Here is a 10,819-nt window from a genome sequence, read left to right on the forward strand (position 1 = left end):
ATCAATGTCTTTCATCATATATTAAAAGTTTTCAGGTATTTTTAAAGGTTTTTTTTCTGCTCATTCTCTTTTCTTTTGTACCCCCACTTTACACATGTTGGTGTGCTTAAATGTGTTCCATAATTCTGTAGGGCTCACTCAATTTTCTTCATTTTTTAAATCTCTCTGTTTTGGGGTCATATAATCACTGTTTACCAACCTGCTATGTTGACTGGCTTATCAGCTGCTGCTTCAGATCTATATTTGGGTCCCCTATGATGAACTTTTTAATTTCAATACAGTAATTTTCAATTCCAATATTTTCTTTTGATTCTTTTTAAAGAATATAATTACTATCACTACTTGTGTCTACAATATTAGATATTAGATTATAATTACAACTTCTTTTATTCTTCAACATTGTTTTCTTTAGGTCTCTGAACACATTTAGAGTGGCTATTGTGAAGAGCAGTGACTTGAACCATGGTTTCTGATTGCTTATGGCTGTATTTTCACCTGGAACTACCTGTAGAAAGGTACAGGTCAAGATGGCCCAGTTGTTATGCTGACACTAGTGCAAGGAGGCTATATACAAAGGCACTGAGCTGTATTAATTGGGACCTTGAGTTCAGGCACCAACCCACAGAGATGGAAAATTCTGAGCATAACAAGATGACCCTAATATCTCACCAGTCCTGCATTCTTCATATGACCTGCTTTGCTGAAACTTTACCAAAAATAATCTTTTGAAGAAACCTATATAATAAATGTGCTGTACTAATTCTGGGCCATTCATCCTCTTTCAGAGGGTGATATTCCATTTGGCCCCACCTTTTTCTCCTTGTGCTTCTGTCTTTTCTCAATCCCCCTTTGTCCCTCCTCCTGCTTTTTTTTTTTTGTGTGTGTGTGTGTGTTTGTTTTTTACTCCTCTGAATTAACAGCCATGGATGAGAGATGGGACCACAGCAGGCTATCTTAAAGGTTTTGCCTGTTAAATACAACTCATCCCTCTATTAGCAGATTCTACTGCCTGTTTGTTTCAGATGTAAAGATCACACTTTCCTGATTATTGGCATGTCATTTCAATTTCTGTTAAAACCTTTTTTTTGCAATGCTGCAGATCAAAACAAAGGCCTCACACATGCTGGGCAACCCCCAAATTTTTGGTAATAGAATATAGAAATTCTGGATATTAGATCTCCTTCTGTAGATTATAATTGGTTTTTGTTTTAAGATGAACTATTTTAATGAAATCTTTATCCTACTACAGTGGTGAGACTTTGAATTTTCTCTCACGTGTGTAGATTTTTCATGCTCATAGATCTTGTGATGGCAGAGCTGGTAGCAGAACACTCTTTGACAGCCACTTTTAATGGTTCAGTATTCTGTTAGCCTTCAGAAAACTAAGATTTACTGAAGGCCTGAAACCACCAACTATTCCTATACTTTCCCTAACATTGATGTTTTATTTTAAAAACAAATCATGCCTGAGGGTGGAGAATTTTTTTTTGTCTTAGATACTGGTGTTTTTGCCCATAAAGATTAATAGGTTTTACTAAACCTGGATCACTTTGATTTTAAAGTGGTGTGAAGTATTCAGGAAGGCCTTGAGAATCTCCTTGATTTTATTTGCCAAGTTTTCATAAAATATTTTAGAGTTTCTTCCTTCCTTCCTTCCTTCCTTCTTTCTTTCTTTCTTTCTTTCTTTCTTTCTTTCTTTCTTTCTTTCTTTTTTTCTTTCTTTCCTTCCTTCCTTCCTTCCTTCCTTCCTTCCTTACTTACTTCCTTCCTTCCGTCCTTCCTTCTTTCTTTTTCTTTGCATTGTTTCTGATTATGGTAAGACAGAATATGTCCAGGTTCAAAATGAAATGGCCATTATCTTACTTTAACTCATGCAAATTATTTAATGTTTTTGTATTGGGTTTATGAAAAGATGCAGCAAGAGTCTCCTGAGAAAAAAGAAGGAATAAGAAGAGGAGGAATATTCACTAAAGAATGGCCATATAGAATTACTGGCATTTTTTAAACACTCCTCTCCAAACACATTTAACATCACAGAATATCTGTAAGGTAGCTACATGGCACTGTGTCTTCTTCTGAAAGAAATGAATATATATATTTACTTTACACTGGGAGAGAATGAAAATTGACTATGTCCTGTTAGAGTACAGGTTTTATGTTATCACAACCTTCAAGTCAGACCTTACCTTATATCTACTGTCTATTTTTAAAAATGAGAATGAAATCATCCATGTAAATTTTTACAAAGTCCCACAGTGAAAAAATTAAAAAAAAAAAAACTACTTAGTGGAACCAAGACTTTCCCAGACAGCTCAAAGGTATAGGAAGTTGACTGAGGTGATAGTATTTCTAATTCCATGTGCATTGCCACTGAGAAATGAAGTGAGATGGTAATTTTTCCATGTCCTTTAGAAGAAAAATGTAGAACAGTACTTGGATGCATGCTAAAGTCAAGCAACATAATTTGTCTTCCAAAGTTGAAGAGAACATTGTGAGAATACATATATTATTTTCAAGTGCAAATGAAACATAAAGGAAATTTCAGGCATGGTCATAGATGAAATCTCGGCAAATTTAAATTTTTAAAATGAGATAAATCTGACTACAGTGAAATAAAACTAAAAAATCACTGGGAGAAAAAGGGAATGTACCCCATCTACTGTCAAATACATACATTTGGAGTTCCATTTATTGCAGCAGACTGAAGTGTTCATAAATGACTCAACACTTTCCCACTCTTTCTACTCCCAATATAAACACATCCTAAAGAAGGAGCTGTGCACAACAGCAATCCCATCCAGATATGTGTCTGAGAAAGATATTAACTAATGATTAGTGCGTTCTTGGAATCCAAATGAAACATAGGCCTTAACTGTAGGGAAAAAAAATTTATAGAGTGCAGTGACTTTCTGCTTAAAAAATAAGCACAAATTTTGGAACTGAAGATCTCTGTAGGCTACAGCAAAAGCAATCAACTGTTATGAAGGGTTGTTCTCTAAAATAGAGCATGCATTCATATACTTGAAACAAAATTGAACATATGAAATAAAATGGAACAGAATGGATGAACAAAAGAATGAGTAAGATCAGCAGTGGAGAGAATTAGTGAGTTTTCTGGGTTTTGGCATTAAACTTACCTATTAGAGCCCCCAATAGGAATCACATGTGTACTTTAAAAATTGCCAGTTAACTGATTGAAAGTGTGGGGTTTTTTTTCTTTTGTTTAAACACCTTATATTAGGTCCCATTGCATTCCAGGATTTCTTTGCCCTAGCTATCTATCTTATACATCATTGAAGTACTTATGAACTCATTAAATATGTTCTTCTCTATTTTGATTTTTTTCTAGGTTAACTCTTGCATCATGCAGGTACTCATTATACTTGATTAGATGTTTCCAAATCTCACCTTATCTGACCTATAATTTCTGGTTAATTTTTTTCCCAGCTTCTAAAATCTATATTGATCTCAAATTCAGCCACAAACATGACCCTTGTCATCATGATTCAGGATTTCAACAGTTTTACGAGTTTCACTTTCTTACTTTCCTATATTAAAGGAGAGGTTTGGAATCTACAAGATTCAATATTGAAGAAACAAACATGTGGATAACATTTAAATTTGGGGCATTTAATATAAAAAGGGATTTATGTGACTCTGTTAAGTCTGACTTCATGTTTGCATATTTCTCTAATGTGTAAATATTGCTCTATGTGAAAAAACTTTGAACTTAAAACAAGTGAAAAAATTTTGATGAATGCATATGAGTAGTAAAGGACTTATGTATCTGGCTTTATTATTTAAGAATTGAAAAGACTGATTTTGACAAAGTCATTAGAGATTTTGCAGAATTTCTTCATTATGAAATAAAAAATACTTTGATATATGTAGAACTTATAGAGCCTCATTTGCCTCATAATAATATATACACAAAATTTTCCAATTTTTAAAATACATTAATGTAATATAATAATATATTAATATAATGCATTACTTTTCCCCTTTTTATTTTTTTTCTTTATTTTCATTCTTTACTTGATTATAAACTTACAATAGATCTTTTTTTTTATTGGTTGTTCACAACTTTACAAAGCTCTTGACATATTTCATACATTAGATTGAAGTGGGTTATGAACCCCCAACCCTTTTTATTTTTAAATTAATTAATTAATCTTTTTTTACACAAATGAAATACAACTTTTCATTTCTGTGGTTGTACATGATGCATAGTCAGAACAGTCATGCAACCGTACATGTACATAGGATAAAAATATATCTCTCATTCCACCATCTTTTCTACCCCCACACCCTCCTTTTTCCCCCCACTCAACTCCACTCATTCCAAAATTCATACATTCTTCGCTTGCCCCCCCCCATATGGATCAGATTCCACTTATCAATGAAGACATTTGGCCTTTGTTTTTTTGGTATTGGCTTACTTTGCTTAGCATGATATTCTCCAGCTCCATCCATTTATCAGCAATGTCATAATTTCATTCTTTAAGGCTGAGTAATATTTCATTATGTATATATACCATAGTTTCTTTCTACATTAATCTACTGGGGGGTATTTAGGTTGATTCCACAGTATAGTTACTGTGAATTGAGCTGCTATAAACATTGATGTGACTGCATCACTACAGTATGCTGATTTTAAGTCCTGTGGGTATAAATTGAGGAGTGGGATAGCTGGGTCAAAAGGTGGTTCCATTTCAAGTGCTTTCCAGTGTGGTTCTTTAATTTGCAATCCCACCAGCAATAAATGAGTGAAACTTTTTCCTACATCCTCCCAACACTTATACACTTATTGTTGCTTGTATTCTGGATAATTGCTAATCTGACTGGAGTGAAATGAAATCTTAGAATAGTTTTGATTTGCATTCCTCTTACTGCTAGAGATGGTGAACACTTTTTCAAATATACGTTGATCAATTTATTGATTTTGTTGATTTTTTTATTTTATTGATTATTTTTTGTACATTATCATTTATTTGAATTTTGCTTTTTATTGATATGATGCTGTTGCATTACACAATTAAACCAGTCAGGGTCACTCTAAGGGAATTTTGGGGAATAAATAAAGACATAGACACAGAAAGTACCTTTTCTTTGGGTTCAGTGACCACTTCTCAACTGCAGCTCCCACAAGAGGGGCAAGGCAGGCAAGAAAGAGAGTGAGGAGCACATGCTGAATGCTTTTATTGGGGAGAAGCTATCCAAATGAGGCAAGGGGTCAGGTTTCAGAGGGTTGAGTCTAGTTTCATGATGTCTTGCTGTCAGCAGGTTGACTGACATCTAGAAAGGCCACACCCATCTCATGTGCTGTGTGGGGATCATAGACAGAGTGTGAAAAAGAGGCTGACATTGCCTGCTCAAACAGAGGGGCAACATTGGTTCAGTCCACCCTGTGCACTCAATGCTCATAGTCCATTCACACACAGCCCATGGCTGGCTTGCCATATCTCCATATTCTCATCATTCAAGGCTAAGGGGCACTCCGTTCCAATGTGGCAGCTCCTGACATGATGGTACATTCAAAGTTTAATAAAAGAAGCTAGTACTTATCTACTTTTCTGGATATTATTATAATAATTAGCTTCAATAACAATTATTCTTATTTTTGCACAAAAATAGTGCTGTAAAAATCTTTTGTATGTGTCAAAAATGAAAATTATGTCTCTCTTCCATCCAACTAATTAAACATTTCTCTTGTCAGCCAAAAGAACTGTTCTTCATTTAATTTCTTTCCTCTCAGAATTTAAAAATGATATTTGCGCATATTAAACAGCAAGTTGTGGAGTCCAGCACAGGCTTTGAAAATTGCTGCACACACTATTTGTTTTTATTGAATTTTTATTTTATTCAAATTTCAATTTAACTTGGTTCTCTATTTAATTTTCTAATTATTTTTCTATGCACTGTGGGAGAAAAATAAATTAAAAGAAAAATACAAATTTCTGGTTTTCATATCCTAACTAGTTCAGGTATTAAAGTAACTAGAAGAATCTAACTAGAGAGGTAAGGCAAAAGATGGGAGATGCTATTGTAGAAGGAGGGAAACATAATAGTATAATCTGGTGGGACTGAACCAAACTCGCAAATCTCCAACTGCCATTCCTAACTAAAGGGAATAGTCCCTCCTCTTATTTTTTCTCTTATGACTAAATTGTATAGGATCATTAACAAAGTAAAAAAAAAAAAAAAAAGCAATTCAAGAATATTTAAGTCCTCATGTGGAAATGATCTTTTGTCTTGCTAACCAAAAATTTTACCAAGTTGCACAGTTTTGGGTAAGAAGCTACTTAGGATCATCCACAATTTTTGAAACAAAGAAAAATTCCACACTGAAATATTTTGTATTTCATGAGGATGTATACTGTAAATGCTCATGTAGCACAGAGGATTTTCTTTAAAAATTTGTGAAGAGATTTGAGGAGACTTAGCCTGGCTTCCATCTGCCATAATTCATGGATTATTTCCCATGAGGTGATCTCATCATCCATGATAACTCTGTGCTCATGAAAATCAAATTCTCTCAAGGAACAAAGTACACATTGCTAAATCCCCCTGCTAGGCCATTTTCAGTAATTTTCTACCTCTTCCTCTGCAATTTTCCATTTACACATAGCTCAATAATCCTCTTTTTGTGTCCACATTTACTGGTCCCTCTCCAGATTTCCTTCTTATTCCTATGAAAACGTCACTGGTCTTCATTTTAGTATGAGTTGAGCTGAATTTATGCTGTAGTCTCTTTCCCCTATGTCAAAGGTCTGAATAAGTTAGGTTCATCCACCTTTAACAAAGATGTGGTTCTGGTATGCTTTGAAAAGCACACATGGTTCATTTGATTGCAATTTATACCAACAGATGATGTTTCAGAAAATTCACAATAAAAAATAATTAGGTTCCCTGCTATTCTGAAATCAATAGCTAAGGTTTCAGTGGTCTCATTTTTTTTCAGTTATGACAATATACAAGATAGTACTAAAATAAAATTATTTGAGGAGTTTTGAAACTATATAGAAGTACATATACCATTATATAGAAGCATATACCCATTAATGTTTAACAAGAAATAAAAAATAATTCAGGAAGACAAAAACCTTATAGAACATGGAGCCTAATCTTGCTACACTTTGATTCAGAGTGGTTGAATTAAATGAGAGAGTCTGCCTATCATGCATACTGACCATATGTATCAAAGAATTCTACTCTTTTTCTTCTTTCCTATCTGTTCATAAACTTTTTTGGGGAAAAATGGGTACCAGAGATTGAACTCAGGGACCCTTGACCACTGAACTATATCCCCAGCCCTATGTTTTGTATTTTATTTAGAGACAGATCTCACTGGATTGCTTAGTACCTCACTTTTTGCTGAAGCTGCCTTCAAACTCTCAATCCTCCTGTCTCAGCCTCCCAAGCCACTGGGATTACAGGTGTGCACAACTGCACCAGGCTTCGCAAACTTTTGATAATAGACATTTTATGATAGGAAAACTCACAGTTGCCATACAAGCCATTAGGGCCCAATCACATCCAGAGAGAAGTACTGGAACCAGGTTAGGTTGTAAGAAGCTGGCCACAGGTATTTGACTCTTTTGTGGATTATGACAAACTTGATCAGTCCAGGTGTCTCAGAGACTGGTCATTGTGAATGGCTGATAACCATATAGCCTTCTCTTTAGAGCTAAAGGAAAATCAATTAGAAATAGATTGCATTAACTACAAAACATAGAGATGAAATGGTTTGTGTATATGGGAAAATGAGTGCACAAAATGTGGAAAGGAAATACATTATTTTCTTCAGTGATCATTACACAGATCTTAGTTCACAGACCAGAACTTGAATCCATAGGATTTAAACAAATGAAGAGAAAAGATGGGAGAACAGGGCTCAAGTTTAGAGCTCAAACTCCTACCTAGAGTTTGTATTTATTAAATGTCAAAGGAAAAATCAACCAGAACAACAAATCTATCATTTGAGAGTGCAATGCTTGAATTATCTAGTAAACAAATATTAATGGATTATGAGTACAAGTTCTCAAAGAAAAATCACAATTTAGTGATAGAAACCAAGTCCATGGCTTCTTTCAGATACCAGTTTGAAACATGATAAAGACTTCCTATTGATCTGAAGATGTATTGAAATTTTATGGATGGATTAATGATTAAAACAATAAAAGCAGATTAAATCCTGGCTCTGACTCTTACACTTGTCCCTTTTATAAAATTCTATGTTTCTAGGTGTTCACTGTAAAACCCATGGTCTACGAAAAGTAGCTTTCTTCATGGATTATGACAAGCAATATTATAGTGATCCTCACTATCCTTTGAATTTTTCATATTAGTATATATATTGAAATATTATGAAAAAGGAAATTAGTTACTAATAACTTCCTTATTGTTCAAAATTTAAATTGATTTAATTATTTTTTTAAAGGCTGGAGATATAGCTCAGTATCTCAACATTTGCTTAATATGCAGGAGGACCTGGTACCATCCTAGATAACAAACACATATAAATATGAGTGTTTTTGTTCTGTTTTGTTTTCTATTCATACAACTAAGTGTATATATAAGGCACATATTTAGAGAACTCTAATCCTATTATATACAGTTTTTCATCCTCCTAGAAAATAATAATCTTACTTACCATTTGCCCTCATTTTTCAAATATATTTTTATAATGGCTGACAGTGGAGTTGAGTATTCTTTGATAAAATGATTGTAATAACATGAAAGAAGTATAAGCTTTAACATCACTCTTCCATATTATGTATGTAATTAACTTTCAGTGTTTGTCTTATCAATAACTACTCTAAATATTATGTACACCTTAGTTATTTGTCTCTATATAATTTATCAACTTTATTGTAAAGTACATGGCACAATGCACCCTTATTTTTTCTCCTTTACTACAATTTGTAAAATTTTGATTTTCTCATAACAGTTATATAATTTGAGATGATTAGTGTGATAGTACAATACATTATATATATATATGTGTGTGTGTGTGTGTGTGTGTGTGTGTGTGCATGTGTGTGTGTGTGTGTGTGTGTGTGATAGTAGAATAGATAGATATAATATGTAATGATAATGCCTGTATCACCTCAGGCATTTATGAATTCTTCATATTGGGAACTTTCCAAAACCTTACATCTAGCTATTTTAAAATATACCATATATAAGATAATGTGTATTTTTCAGATTTTTGATATATTTTCCAAATATCTGATCCCTGTAAATTACAGAAATTTCTGGAAATCTAATAGCAAATGGTAAGGAAGCTCTTTGGAGCAATTAGAATTCACATAGATCTGAAAGTCACCAATGTGGATGTGAAATTTGTTCCCAAAATTCTTCACTACCATAATAGACTTTCTTATTGGTCATGATTAGTCTGCTAATCATCCTTTTTCTTTTCTTCTTTTACCTGTTCTCTTAATTTTTCTATTGACACTGTCATTATCCCTTATATTGAATGGAGAAATCATTTAGTCAAGGGTTAGACTTTGCAGAATATTCATTTCTCTGCTTGTGGAATGGAGGATTAGTATATTTGGTTCTAAACTTTGAATCAAATCAGATTTTCTGTCTACTAAGAAGAAAGTAACCAAAAGCATCCTTTGAAAGATCAAGTAATGATGTAGTAGAAAATGCTTGCTTTCAAATTATGTCATGAAGATATGATATTCAATAAATATACATTAATTCTTTGATTCTTTTAAAGAATATGCTTTTAGAACTGTTTATAATTATAAATCAGGACACCCTACTAATACAAGAGGTATAAATTAATAGGTGCTCATTAAAAACGCACAATTTGTATTCCTTGATACACGTGCAACATACATTTTTTACTGTTCTGTCAGGCAGCTGTGCTATGGAGACTCATGTCCTCTCTGGAAGTTTTCCTGAGAACACCAGTACCATTGGGTAGACAGGAAACACTTCCGGTTTTTCCTTCTTATAAGAATTTTCACACAAATTCTCTTTCTTGCTCACAGTCTAACTTTCAATGCAGAATGAAAGGGTGTTTGGGGCAGAGACTGTGCTACATTGTTTTTCTGCATATTCAGCACTTTCCTGTGGTACATGTTAGTCCCTTCTCAATATTCTTTCAGAAATGACTGGTATTTTCTTATGTTTTAAGTAAAGAAAATCTTCATTTAATTGACCCTATCCTCAAAAGTCCCATCAAAAGTCCCTATTCTTCTGTAACAAAAATGAAATTCACTTACTTCTTGTGGTATAGACATGCAAGAATTCCAATTTATAGGTATCTTTGCTCCATTTCAGATAATTCTGTCACTGCTAGTGAGTCATTTTGAGCAAGAAAGAGAGAATCATACCTGATGAAGATGTAAGAAAGATAGAAACAACTAAATGGGAACAGGTTTACTTTGGGCAGAGGTTTGGCTGGTCTGCAGTGGAGTCCTCCAACAAAATGAACATATGGTAGGGTTGGGAAAGAAAACTCTGAATCCAATAGGTGTGAATGACCCGGATATCTGCTTTGGCCACTGTCTCTGATGATGTAGTGGAAAGGAAATGGAAGTTTAAAGCTGTAGTCCTACAACTATTGGAAGTTGTCATGTAAATACACATATGCCTGGTGTCTGAAAGGACTTTCAATAATGAAGATGAAAATGTTTAAAAGTTCATGTAGTTTAATAAACCTACTATGTGTGCATGGAAAATATGTATATAAGTCTGTTTATTACATATATGTTGCTTATATTTACATATCTGTAAATTGTGTCATATAAAAATATATATGACACAATGTGAGCAAATGTGGGGAACAGACTATGTGTAA

This window comes from Spermophilus citellus (assembly GCF_964194105.1).
Source record: "Spermophilus citellus genome assembly, chromosome: 8".
Lineage (NCBI taxonomy): Eukaryota > Metazoa > Chordata > Mammalia > Rodentia > Sciuridae > Spermophilus > Spermophilus citellus.